The following is a 12,500-nucleotide window of genomic DNA, read 5'->3' as shown; positions in this document are numbered from 1 at the left end:
GAATATGTTATTTTCATTTTAGTTGATGTTTTTATTTCATGTTTTATTTTCTAATGTACTTATTGGGTGCTGAAAGAGCCATAAAAACCTCATAATCGAACAATTTACTAAAAAATTATTAATATTGAAAGATTTAAATTTCGAAATAACCTACCTACGGTTAATCTACACGCGTTTAGAAGCCGTAAAAAAATATTTTCGACTTTGTAATGGACCAAACAAAAAATATAGAAAAAATTATCGAAAAAAAAAATCTTTTAAAACTTACCTTACGTTAGTCCTTATGCGTTGCGAAGCTCAAAAAAAATATTTTCGACATTATAATAGAACAAACAAAGAAAATAGAAAAATTTTCCAAAAAAATAAAAAGTCGAAATTCGAAAAAAGAAGAAAAGTGGTCTTTTCTAGGAGTTTTTTATTCCCAAAAAATGGGTTGATGTCCCCGTAACCCCTAAAAAAAGGGGTCGAAATAACATTTTTTCATCATGCTTCAAATGGGCTGAAAAATTTTTTACGGGGTCTCTGGACCAAACAAAAACGATCTGTCGAGTCAGAATTCCGAAAATCGAAATTCCCGAAATTTCTGTACTTAAAAGGCGGGGCGCCCACTATCGACAAAAGTGTGCCAAAACCCACAAACGTTGTGTTACGCGCGCTAAGATAAACACAAGCCTGATTGCTGAAAATGTATTCTATTTGAATAAGGTAAGTATCAACATCAAGGAAGCAATTCCTTTATTATAAACTCATACTCTGATATGCGCTAATATTGCTCGTGAATTGTTATTTAGTTTAAAAATATAATTTATATTACTTTTATTTTATTTTAATTCTATATAATAACTATTTTATATTTTATTAAAAATTTTCTTGTTCAGTTTCTAAGCAACCACAGTTACGTTTATATGTTTAATTCTATTGTATTCTATATTTATCGATAATTTAATAAATGTTTTAAAAGACTATTCTGGTTTTCCACGCTCTCTTCAAAAATGTGAGTTCTTTTAATTCTTCCACTTAATTATTCATTTTAAAGTAAAACAACTAGTTATACATATTATTATATTATAATGTATGTGTATTAGATACTATTATTTTATAACATAAACATAGATGAGTTATTAAATTAAACGTCAAATATTTTATTACCTAAAATTAAGTTAATCGTAAAAATCTGATGTAGTATGAGATATTCTTTAGAAACTAACTATAAATATTCTTGAAGTAAAACAAAACCATCTATAATAGAACAATGAGAAATAGTAAAACAAACTAAACACAACATGTTTATTTTAACATTGTTTTTTATTTAGTTTAATCACTTAATAAACTTTACTTCTAATCATAGTATTTAATATAGAATATAGTTAACAATCTTTTAAACAAAGTCTTAAATAAAGTTACAGGGAGTAATTGTAATTAAAACACCAAAAAAAAAGGTTTTAATAAAAAAAATACTTACATCAAGTTAAAATTTTATAAGGATTAATTTTAAAATATCAAATTGATTGTAAATCAAGTGCAAATAGGTTTTTTAAACAAACCGAAGGGTTTATAAAGGCTTGTAAACGCTTTCAAACGCCTACGACCATACCACACTGAGCACACCCATCTCGTCCGATCTGGGAAGTTAAGCAGTGTCGGGCGTGGTTAGTACTTAGATGGGTGACCGCTTGGGAATACCACGTGCCGTAGGCTTTTGCTTTTTGAATTCATCTTTTTTGTACTATTTTTCTTTCTGACCTATTTATACTTATTACTCGTTTATTTACATTTCTTTAACGCTTAAAAGAAAAGTAAATTCTAGTTATTAGCAAATAAAAACGTAAGCCAATCAGATAACGTTATTTGCTGTTTAAACCAATTAGAGCGCTAAAAAAGTGTTTGACCAGTTTGAGATATCGAAAAAATAATGGCACCATCTTGTAGAGTACAATTTTCTGAGTTAAAATTAATACAATTAGTCTTTTATACTAAAACTTAAAAGTTTTTTTGTCCAAAAACAAATAAAAGCGTGGCTACTTGAAAAATCAAACGAAAATAAATTTTGCACTTTTGTATTGTGAGTCATAATAAGTTATTTACTGTTACCAACAGATACTAGCAAAAGCTTTTTAAAGTTTTGTATTAACTTAATGTATTTGTAATTACTTTTACTTAATAGAAACTATTGAATTACGTTTACTTAGTTTACTTTTGTATGTGTATTAAATATATAGCAATTTTGCTTGAACTTAAATAAAGATTATTAAACTATTAAAAGAAAACTATCAAAGTTTACTAACTCAAAAGCTAAATCTTAGTTATATTGTTATAAACATTTATGTTGTAATTTACTAATAACTAAATGAGTTTATTTCAAACAAAAAGAATTAAATAATGTTATGTTATGTCAAGCCTACTATATGAGGTATATAGGTATATAAGGTATACAAGCTTATGTTTGAAAGTTATAATAATTAAAATAAAAATAAATATTTAGTTGGTAAAATTTGTATTTAATATGCTTTGAAATTAGAGTTAGTATAGATGTTTTTTTTTAAATATAATAAATATAAGTATTTAGTTACTAATAATAAACTAAAATACCAATTTTGTAGTTATTACAAAAAAAAAAACTTATCTTACTTAAAGTTCACTGTAATTGAAACATTATACAAAAGCTTTATAATTATAAGCTTTGAATAATTCTATTTGAATAAATAATAGATTCATAACTATATTCATGTTTGCATATTTAAATTATAAAAAGTTAGTGTTTTGTGTATTGACTTTATGATTATTTTATTTAGTAACTGTTAGTTTTATACTTTAATAAAAGAAATATGGTTAACAAGTAAGTTAAAAATGAAAGAAGCATAAAAAAACACACTAATTAACTGCTTATTCAATAGTTTGATTATTTAATTATTTTTCTGTTATATAGTTTAATCGTATTGTATAAAAAATACAGAGGTTTAAAGTAAGTTTGAATAAAAAATAAAACAAAACATATAATATAAGCATTAGTTAAAATACATAGTTTTTTTTTTCTAAAAAAATTTAATTCTTTAATAATAAGTAGTAATTTAAATAAAAAATAATACAAGTAAAGTTATACAATATATATACTATAGTTTGTCAAACTAGGCAAACACTACTAGGCAAAAAACAAACTAGGCAAAAAACCTACAAAGTAGGCCACCACTACAATCCTATGTTCCAACTGGAAATTCAATGAGATCGTTACTGTACTTGTGATGAACGTTGATAATCCCCAAGATTGTAAGTCGAAGGCCTTACCCAACCTAACCAGCGCACTGGTTTTTCTTACAACTGAATTAATCAACATTTATTATTGAATATAATCATTATTGATAGATAGAGGAATGTTGACAATCAACAACAGATTGTAGGTCAAAGGCATTACTCGACCCAAGTACCCACAACCTAGATTGAACAACATTTATTAGATAGATTTGTTTAATGATAGATAGAGGAATATTGTCAATCCACAACAGATTGTAAGTCAAAGGCATTACTCGACCCAAGTACCCACAACCTAGATTGAACAACATTTGTTAGATAGATTAGTTAGATAGATAAATAGTACAGTATAATCTCAAAGAATTTGAAGCCCGAACATTGAACGATAGTGGTGTTTCGTGACGACTAGCGGGATTCGATCTTACAACCTTCTGCTTATGAGTCAGCTGATAAGACCACTGACCCACCGCGCCACGACAAAGATAAAGAAATATTTTGCTATATAAATAGGTTGATTTTTATAAATTTTGTTATACAGTGTCAATTACAGTGAACTTCAAGTAAGATATACAACAGTATATATATTTCCGAGTCTGACTTTGAGTACTTTTTATATATTATTAACAAGATTTTTTAGGAGTAATATCTGTTTAGTTCTTTAATATATCTTTAAAATAATAATATTTTTTAAGGTGTTTAAAACTTTTAGAAGCTGTATGTAATGTCTTTTAGTTTAATAGTTCTTTTAAATTAGTAAAAAAAATAAACATGGGTGAGTTATCAAATAAACAAAATAGAACGTCAAGTATTTAATTACTAAAATTAATTTAATTAAAAAAAAATCTCAGGTAATCTAAAATGTCAGGAATTATTTAAAAATAAATATAAATTTAAAACTTATTATATTGAAAAGATTGATGAATAATACTCTTGAATGTATGCAATGTTTGTATTTGTAATGCAATAACATAAATGGATAGATCAATGACAAATTGTAAACATATTGTATTATTTTATTTTACGATTTTATTTTATTTATTTAATAATTCAATAAACTTTACTTCTACTTTTCCTGGTCTTAGGTAATTTATAGATAACAATTATTTAAACAAACACTTTTGTACAGTTACAATACAGTTTTAGTACAGTTTGGGAGTAACTGTTGATTAAAAAACAAAAAAAAGTTAATTCAGGTTAAAATTTTATAAGGAATAATTTTAAAATATCAAATTGATTGTAAATCAAGTGCAAATAGGTTTTTTAAATAAACCGAAGGGTTTATAAAGGCTTGTAAACGCCTTCAAACGCCTACGACCATACCACACTGAGTACACCCCATCTCGTCCGATCTGGGAAGTTAAGCAGTGTCGGGCGTGGTTAGTACTTAGATGGGTGACCGCTTGGGAATACCACGTGCCGTAGGCCTTTGCTTTTTGAATTCATCTTTTTTGTACTATTTTTCTTTCTGACCTATTTATACTTATTACTCGTTTATTTACATTTCTTTAACGCTTAAAAGAAAAGAAAATTCTAGTTATTAGCAAACAAAAACCTTAGCCAATCAGATAACGTTATTTGCTGTTTGCTTATTTGCTGTTTAAACCAATTAGAGCGCTAAAAAAGTGGTTTGACCAGTTTGAGATATCGAAAAAATAATGGCACCATCTTGTAGAGTACAATTTTCTGAGTTAAAATTAATACAACTAGTCTTTTATACTAAAACTTTAAAGTCTTTTTGTCCAAAAACAAATAAAAGCGTGGCTACTTGAAAAATCAAACGAAAATAAATTTTGCACTTTTGTATTGTGAGTCATAATAAGTTATTTACTGTTACCAACAGATACTAGCAAAAGCTTTTTAAAGTTTTGTATTAACTTAATGTATTTGTACTTAGTTTAAATTAATAGAGTTTATTTGGTTTACTTTATTATGTGTATTGAATGTGCTAGTATCTAAAAATAAATACAACTAAAACAAAACAAACAAGGAGAGTACTTGAATAGAACCAACACAATTTACAGACCAGTTGTGTACTAAATTTAAAGAAATTCTGAATAGTGAATATGCAATTATTATTATAAGTTCAAAGTTCACTTTAATTTAAATTAATGTATTTTGTAAATTGGTTTTATTTAATACGATAGTAGTGAATTACTTTATTTAATTTACTTTAGTATGTGTTGTATAACTTTATTTAAACCAGAAGCAAAACGGGATTATACTTTCAATAAACTACACAATTTACAGACCAGTTGTGTACTAAATAAAAAGCTATTGTGAATGGTGAATATGCAATTATTATTATAAGTTTATAAGTTCACAGTTTACAAAAGCTTTAGAATTTAGTTACTATTTTGTTCATATTTGCATATCTAATTTATGAAAAGTTAGTGTTATGTGTATTGGCTTTTTAATTTCTTTATTTGTAGAACTGTTAGTTTTATATTCTAAAGAAACATTTTTAAATAAATATGTTTAACAAGTAACTTAAAAATGGAAGAAATATATTGTATATATTGAACTATTTATATTTATTCTAGCTATTTGCTTAGTGTATTTATTAATGTGATTATTTTATTTTGTTGTTTGTCTTATAGTTTAATCGTATTGTGTTGAAATATATATATAACAAATACAGAGGTTTAAAGTAAGTTTAAATGAAAATAAAATAAGACATATAGTTGAAATATAAGTTTAAAAAAATAGTTTTTTTTTTTTTTTTTTTCTTTGTTTGTTTGATTGTTTGTTTATTATATAATCGCGACGTGTCATTTTATTACTTTTAAGCATACTAAATATATAATAGGTATAGTTATAGGAAAAATTCAATTAGTTCCTAATGTAATAAAAAAGTTTATTTCCACAAATAAATAAATACCTGAAAAATCAAATGAAAAATAAATTTCGCACTCCTGTATTGTGAGTCATAATAGGTTATTTACTGTTACCAACAGATACTAGCGAAGGCTTTTTAAAGTTCTATGTTAATTCATGTATTTGTACTTAGTTTTATTAAAATGACAGTATTGATGGTTACGTTTATTAAGTATGTTTATTTAACGTTATGTAACTCAAGGTAAAACCAGAAGCAAATAAGGAGACTACTTTCAATAAACTACACAATTTACATACCAATTGTATACTAAACTTAAAGCTATTCTATTTTATTCTTGATAGTTATTTTAAAGTTATTAAATTATACAAATGTATTTTGTAAGTAGTTTTATAAAGTTACTATAGTTTATTTAACTTACTATAGTATGTGTTATATAATTTTAATTAAACCAGAAGCAAAAAGGGAGACTACTTTAAATAAACTACACCATTTATTGTTATATATAACTCTAATAAAACCAGAAGCAAAAAGGGAGACTACTTTAAATGAACTACACAAATTAAAAATATATTATTATTTATAAATCAATCGTGTTGTGTTTCAAAATACATTTTTCAAATAATGTTTTACAAGTATTTATCAGTTATTTAGTTTTCTTTTTATAGTTTAGCCGTATTGTTTTATTTATTTGTTATTATTTTTATTTAATTGTTTGCTTATTATATTTATCGCCATGTGCTTAAAAAATAAAACAACTATAAAGGTTAAAAAGTAGTTTAAATAAAAATAAAATGAAACATACAAAATAAGCTTATGATTTTTTATTATTATTATTATTATTATTATTATTTTTATTTTATTGTTTGTTTATTATATCTATCGCCATGTGCTTAAAAAATAAAACAACTATAAAGGTTAAAAAAGTAAGTTTAAATAAAAATAAAATGAAACATACAAAATAAGCTTATGATTTTTATTATTATTATTATTATTATTATTATTTTTATTCATTGTTTGTTTATTATATCTATCGCGATGTGCTTAAAAAATAAAACACTATAAAGGTTTAAAAAGTAAGTTTAAATAAAGATAAAATGAAACATATAAAATAAGCTTATGTTTGATTTTTTTATTTTACTTTTATTAAATTGTTTGCTTATTATATTTATCGCGATGTGCTTAAAAGAATAGAACAAATACAAAGGTTTAAATTGTAAGTTTTAAATAAAATAAAATGAAACATACAAAAATAAGCTTATGATTTTTTATTATTATTATTATTATTATTATTATTATTTTTATTTCATTGTTTGTTTATTATATCTATCGCGATGTGCTTAAAAAATAAAACAACTATAAAGGTTTAAAAAGTAAGTTTAAATAAAGATAAAATGTAACATATAAAATAAGCTTATGTTTGATTTTTTTATTTTATTTTCATTTAATTGTTTGTTTATTATATTTATCGCAATCTGCTTAAAAAAATAAAACGAGTATTAAGGTTTGAAAAGTAAGTTTAAATAAAAATAAAATAAAAATATAAAATAAGCTTATGTTTTTTTTTTTTTTTTTTTATTATTATTATTTTTTATTCAATTTTTTGTTTATTATATTTATCGCAATGTGCTTAAAACGATAAAACAAATATAAAGATTTAAAAAGTACGCTTAAATAAAAAATAATACAAATAAAGTTTATTTATAATAAATATATATATATTTAAAACATTAAAAAAAGTAGTTTATACATATTTTTTTTTATTTATTTCTTTTAAACATATTAAATAAAGTATAAAAAAGTATTAAAACATTTAAACGTAGCATAAATAAGCTTAAAACATTAAAATAATCGAAAAGAAACAAAGAAATTGAAAAAAATCGGAAAAAATCGGCAAAAAAAGTTCAACAGCAACATTTGAGCATCATACACGTATGCATTACTTTACACTAGTGAGAGAGACGTGTTTGTGCGTTCGGTCGACTTGACGAGAAAGCGGGCTTAAAGCATTACTGTTTAGCACCCGAGGCGCGGCTATTGCAGCGGCGGCGAACGTGCTATGTAAACGCATTGGAGCAGCGTATGAAAAACTACAAGCGTCCAGCGGCGGTAGGCTTATAGCTTTGCGAAGTCGTCGAGACGAGTAGCCGACGCAGGCAGGCACGGCTCGAGGCGGGTAACTGCAGCAGACAGATGGCGTGTTGCTGCTGACGAGTTAACCGGCAGAAGGCAAACGGTTGGTCGGGAGAAAGAACAGGTCAGTTGTATAGCTGCATGCTGCAGTCGACGCGGGCTGGCGCTTTAAACAGCAAAAGGCCGGCGCCGACTTTCAGTAACGTTCGCAAGGCTTTAAGCCGAGTGATAGAAAAGGTCTGTATTTATACAGTAAAAACGCTCAGTCGAGCAACGGGTTTAAACGCCCTCGGATAGTTATCTGGTTGATCCTGCCAGTAGTCATATGCTTGTCTCAAAGATTAAGCCATGCAAGTGTAAGTACGAGCTCACGTACAGTGAAACTGCGAATGGCTCATTAAATCAGTTATGGTTCATTTGATTGTACGCTTTTACATGGATAACTGTGGCAATTCTAGAGCTAATACATGCGTAAAGCGCCGAACTGACGTGAGGCGCGCATTTATCAGACCAAACTAACCGGCTTTCGGGTCGTTACAATGGTGACTCTGGATAAGCTTGCGGATCGCACGGCCTAGTGCTGGCGACATCTCATTAAAGCAACTGCCCTATCAACTATCGTCGGTACGGTATCGGCCTACCGAGGTTGTAACGGGTGACGGAGAATCAGGGTTCGATTCCGGAGAGGGAGCCTGAGAAACGGCTACCACATCCAAGGAAGGCAGCAGGCGCGCAAATTACCCATTCCCGGCTCGGGGAGGTAGTGACGAAAAATAACAATGCAGACCTCGTACGAGGTCCTGCAATTGGAATGAGTACACTTTAACTTTTTAACGAGTATCCATTGGAGGGCAAGTCTGGTGCCAGCAGCCGCGGTAATTCCAGCTCCAAAAGTGTATATTTAAGTTGTTGCGGTTGAAAAGCTCGTAGTTGGATATAGGGACGGCGAGGTGGTCGGTCGAAAGGCTAGCACTGGCCTTGTTGTTCTTGTTGGTCGGTGCCTTCGCGGTGCTCTTAACTGAGTGTTGCGGTGGTCCGGCAGTTTACCTTGAAAAAATTAGAGTGTTCAAAGCAGGCTTTACGCTTGTATAATGTTGCATGGAATAATGGAATAGGACCTCGGTTCTATTTTGTTGGTTTTCGGAGCACGAGGTAATGATTAATAGGAACGGACGGGGGCATCCGTACTGTGCCGTTAGAGGTGAAATTCTTGGATCGGCGCAAGACGAACGACTGCGAAAGCATTTGCCAAGAATGTTTTCTTTAATCATGAGCGAAGTCAGAGGTTCGAAGACGATCAGATACCGTCCTAGTTCTGACCTTAAACGATGCCGACTAGCGATCGGGCAGTGTCGAACCTTAAGAACTGTCCGGCAGCTTCCGGGAAACCAAAGTCTTTGGGTTCCGGGGGAAGTATGGTTGCAAAGCTGAAACTTAAAGGAATTGACGGAAGGGCACCACCAGGAGTGGAGCCTGCGGCTTAATTTGACTCAACACGGGAAATCTCACCCGGCCCGGACACAGCGAGGATTGACAGATTGAGAGCTCTTTCTTGATTCTGTGGGTGGTGGTGCATGGCCGTTCTTAGTTGGTGGAGCGATTTGTCTGGTTAATTCCGATAACGAACGAGACTCTTACTTGCTAAATAGCTGCTCGACCCATTGGGTCGGAGACAACTTCTTAGAGGGACTAGTGGCGTTTAGCCACACGAGATTGAGCAATAACAGGTCTGTGATGCCCTTAGATGTTCGGGGCCGCACGCGCGCTACACTGACCGGATCATCGTGTGTTCCCTAGGCCGAAAGGTCCGGGTAATCCGTTGAACCCGGTCGTGCTAGGGATAGGGACTTGCAATTGTTTCCCTTGAACGAGGAATTCCCAGTAAGCGCGAGTCATTAGCTTGCGTTGATTACGTCCCTGCCCTTTGTACACACCGCCCGTCGCTACTACCGATTGAATGGTTAGTGAGGTCCTCCGATTGAGCCTGGTACGTGCGGCAACGCACTCGCCGGTGTTCGAAAAGACGATCGAACTTGATCATTTAGAGGAAGTAAAAGTCGTAACAAGGTTTCCGTAGGTGAACCTGCGGAAGGATCATTAACGAATCGAAATTTGATTTCAAGCGACGTCTCTTCTTCGAAGGGACCGAGCCCTGTAACTGTTATAGTTCGGTCGCGTTGCTTTCTGACAGCGGGAGTAATAATTCAGCACGCAAGTGCTGGCGCGGCCGCTTCTTTTTGAACACGATTTTTGGTTGCATTGAGATTGATTAACACGAGAGATCTCTTAGCGGTGGATCACTCGGCTCGAGCGTCGATGAAGGACGGAGCTAGCTCCGAGAAGTAATGTGAATTGCAGGACACATTGAGCATCGATATTCTGAACGCGTATTGCGGCCTCGGGTAATCCTGGGGCCACGTCCGTCTCAGGGTCTTTAACACACCGATCCTTTCATAGTTTGAAAGTGCCTGCGACTCGTTTCTTAATTAAGGAGCGTGTCGTCAAAGACAGCTGGTCTGGCGATTTCACAGCTGAAGCGTGAGCAGCCTGCTGGCCTCGGGTGAGGTAGCAACGACGGTAGGTGCTCGAGAATAAGTTAAGTGACTTCAAAAGGCCGACGTACAAAGCGCATGTACTTTTGTAGTACATCACTTTTGACCTGAGATCGGGCGGGACGACCCGCTGAACTTAAGCATATCACTAAGCGAGGAAAAGAAACTAACAAGGATTCCCCTAGTAACGGCGAGTGAAGCGGGATAAGCCCAGCGCTAAATCCGAGCCTTTTTGGAGGGCGAGGAAATGTAGCGTATGGAATTCAGCATGCGGCGAACCAACGACTGCCCACGTTCTTCTGATCGAGGCCTTTTCCCAGAGCGGGTGTTAGGCCCTTGGCGGCGGTCGTAATTCGTCCTAGCGGTTTTCCGGAGTCGGGTTGTTTGGAAATGCAGCCCTAAGCGGGTGGTAAACTCCATCTAAGGCTAAATACTGGCTCGAGACCGATAGCGAACAAGTACCGTGAGGGAAAGTTGAAAAGCACTTTGAAGAGAGAGTTAAAGAGTACGTGAAACCGCTTGGAGGCAAACGGAGGCGCCCATCGAGTCGCCGGACGTTTTCAGGCGCTGCGAGAGCTGTCCTACTGTTTGGAGTGATCTTCGGAGACTCTTACGGTTGCGCTGGCGTCGCGGCGCTGCACTAGCGTTCGGCGAGGGCCGCGACCGGTTGCTGGGCTGACTTTGGTCGTTCGCAAGGTAGCTCTTCTTCGGAAGAGTGTTATAGGCGTTCGATTAGCTTCGGCTCGGCGACCGAGGAGAGATTCCGCGTCGGTCTTCGGACAGGCTGCGTGTTGATCGCTGGAATACGGCTTTGGAAACTGCTCGCAGTCTCTAGAGTTTGTACAAGGCCTTCTTCGCGTTAGCGCTCAGACGCCAGGGGTCTGCGGCTTAAGCTGGCCACGTCTCCGACCCGTCTTGAAACACGGACCAAGGAGTCTAACACGCGCGCGAGGTGTTGGGCAGTACGAAACCCGAAAGCACAGTGAAGGCAAACGAGGCGAGATCCTTTCATTAGGCGCATCGCCGGCCGATCCCATAGGCCGCGTCCTAGGGGTCGAGCAAGAGCGTGCTTGTTGGGACCCGAAAGATGGTGAACTATGCCTGAACAGGCTGAAGCCAGAGGAAACTCTGGTGGAGGGCCGTAGCGGTTCTGACGTGCAAATCGATCGTCGAATTTGGGCATAGGGGCGAAAGACTAATCGAACCATCTAGTAGCTGGTTCCTTCCGAAGTTTCCCTCAGGATAGCTGGCGCTTAGTCGCAGTTTTATCTGGTAAAGCGAATGATTAGAGGCCTTGGGGACGAAACGACCTCAACCTATTCTCAAACTTTAAATTGGTAAGAAGCCGGACTCACTCAATTGGAGTCTCGGCACGTGAATGCGAGTGCCAAGTGGGCACTCTTGGTAAGCAGGACTGGCGATGCGGGATGAACCGAACGTTCGGTTAAGGCGTCCGATGCAGGGACGTTCATGAGAGACCACAAAAGGTGTTGGTTGATATAGACAGCAGGACGGTGGCCATGGAAGTCGGAAACCGCTAAGGAGTGTGTAACAACTCACCTGCCGAATCAATCAGCCCTGAAAATGGATGACGCTCGAACGTCGAGCCTATACCGAACCGTCGCGGCAGTACGGGCACACGGTGCGATAAGCCGCGACGAGTAGGAAGGCCGCGGCGGCCAGCGCAGAAGCTTTGGGCGTGAGCCCGAGTGGAGCGGCCGTCGGTGCAGATCTTG

The 12,500-nt window shown here is 34.0% G+C and overlaps 4 non-coding genes and 1 pseudogene across 4 annotated transcripts; all 5 read left to right on the top strand.

Annotated features, from left to right (window-relative positions):
- Positions 1 to 1,580: 1,580 nt before the first annotated feature.
- Positions 1,581 to 1,698, top strand: LOC145847180 (5S ribosomal RNA). The gene has a single exon (XR_014371114.1). It is a non-coding gene; the product is annotated as a 5S ribosomal RNA (ribosomal RNA).
- Positions 1,699 to 4,552: 2,854 nt separating this feature from the next.
- LOC145847179 (5S ribosomal RNA) lies at positions 4,553 to 4,671 on the top strand. Its single transcript, XR_014371113.1, has one exon. It is a non-coding gene; the product is annotated as a 5S ribosomal RNA (ribosomal RNA).
- A 3,839-nt stretch (positions 4,672 to 8,510) lies between these two features.
- Positions 8,511 to 10,312, top strand: LOC145847192 (small subunit ribosomal RNA). Its single transcript, XR_014371127.1, has one exon. It is a non-coding gene; the product is annotated as a small subunit ribosomal RNA (ribosomal RNA).
- A 181-nt stretch (positions 10,313 to 10,493) lies between these two features.
- On the top strand, positions 10,494 to 10,646 carry LOC145847181 (5.8S ribosomal RNA). Its single transcript, XR_014371115.1, has one exon. It is a non-coding gene; the product is annotated as a 5.8S ribosomal RNA (ribosomal RNA).
- A 221-nt stretch (positions 10,647 to 10,867) lies between these two features.
- LOC145847196 (large subunit ribosomal RNA) lies at positions 10,868 to 12,500 on the top strand (annotated as a pseudogene; the record flags this gene model as incomplete).

Source organism: Thalia democratica, unplaced genomic scaffold, assembly GCF_965202585.1.
Source record: "Thalia democratica unplaced genomic scaffold, ktThaDemo2.hap1.1 HAP1_SCAFFOLD_840, whole genome shotgun sequence".
In the NCBI taxonomy this organism is placed as follows: Eukaryota; Metazoa; Chordata; class Thaliacea; order Salpida; family Salpidae; genus Thalia; species Thalia democratica.
Note: the sequence above shows the minus strand (reverse complement) of the source record. Positions and strands in the feature narration are given on the sequence as shown.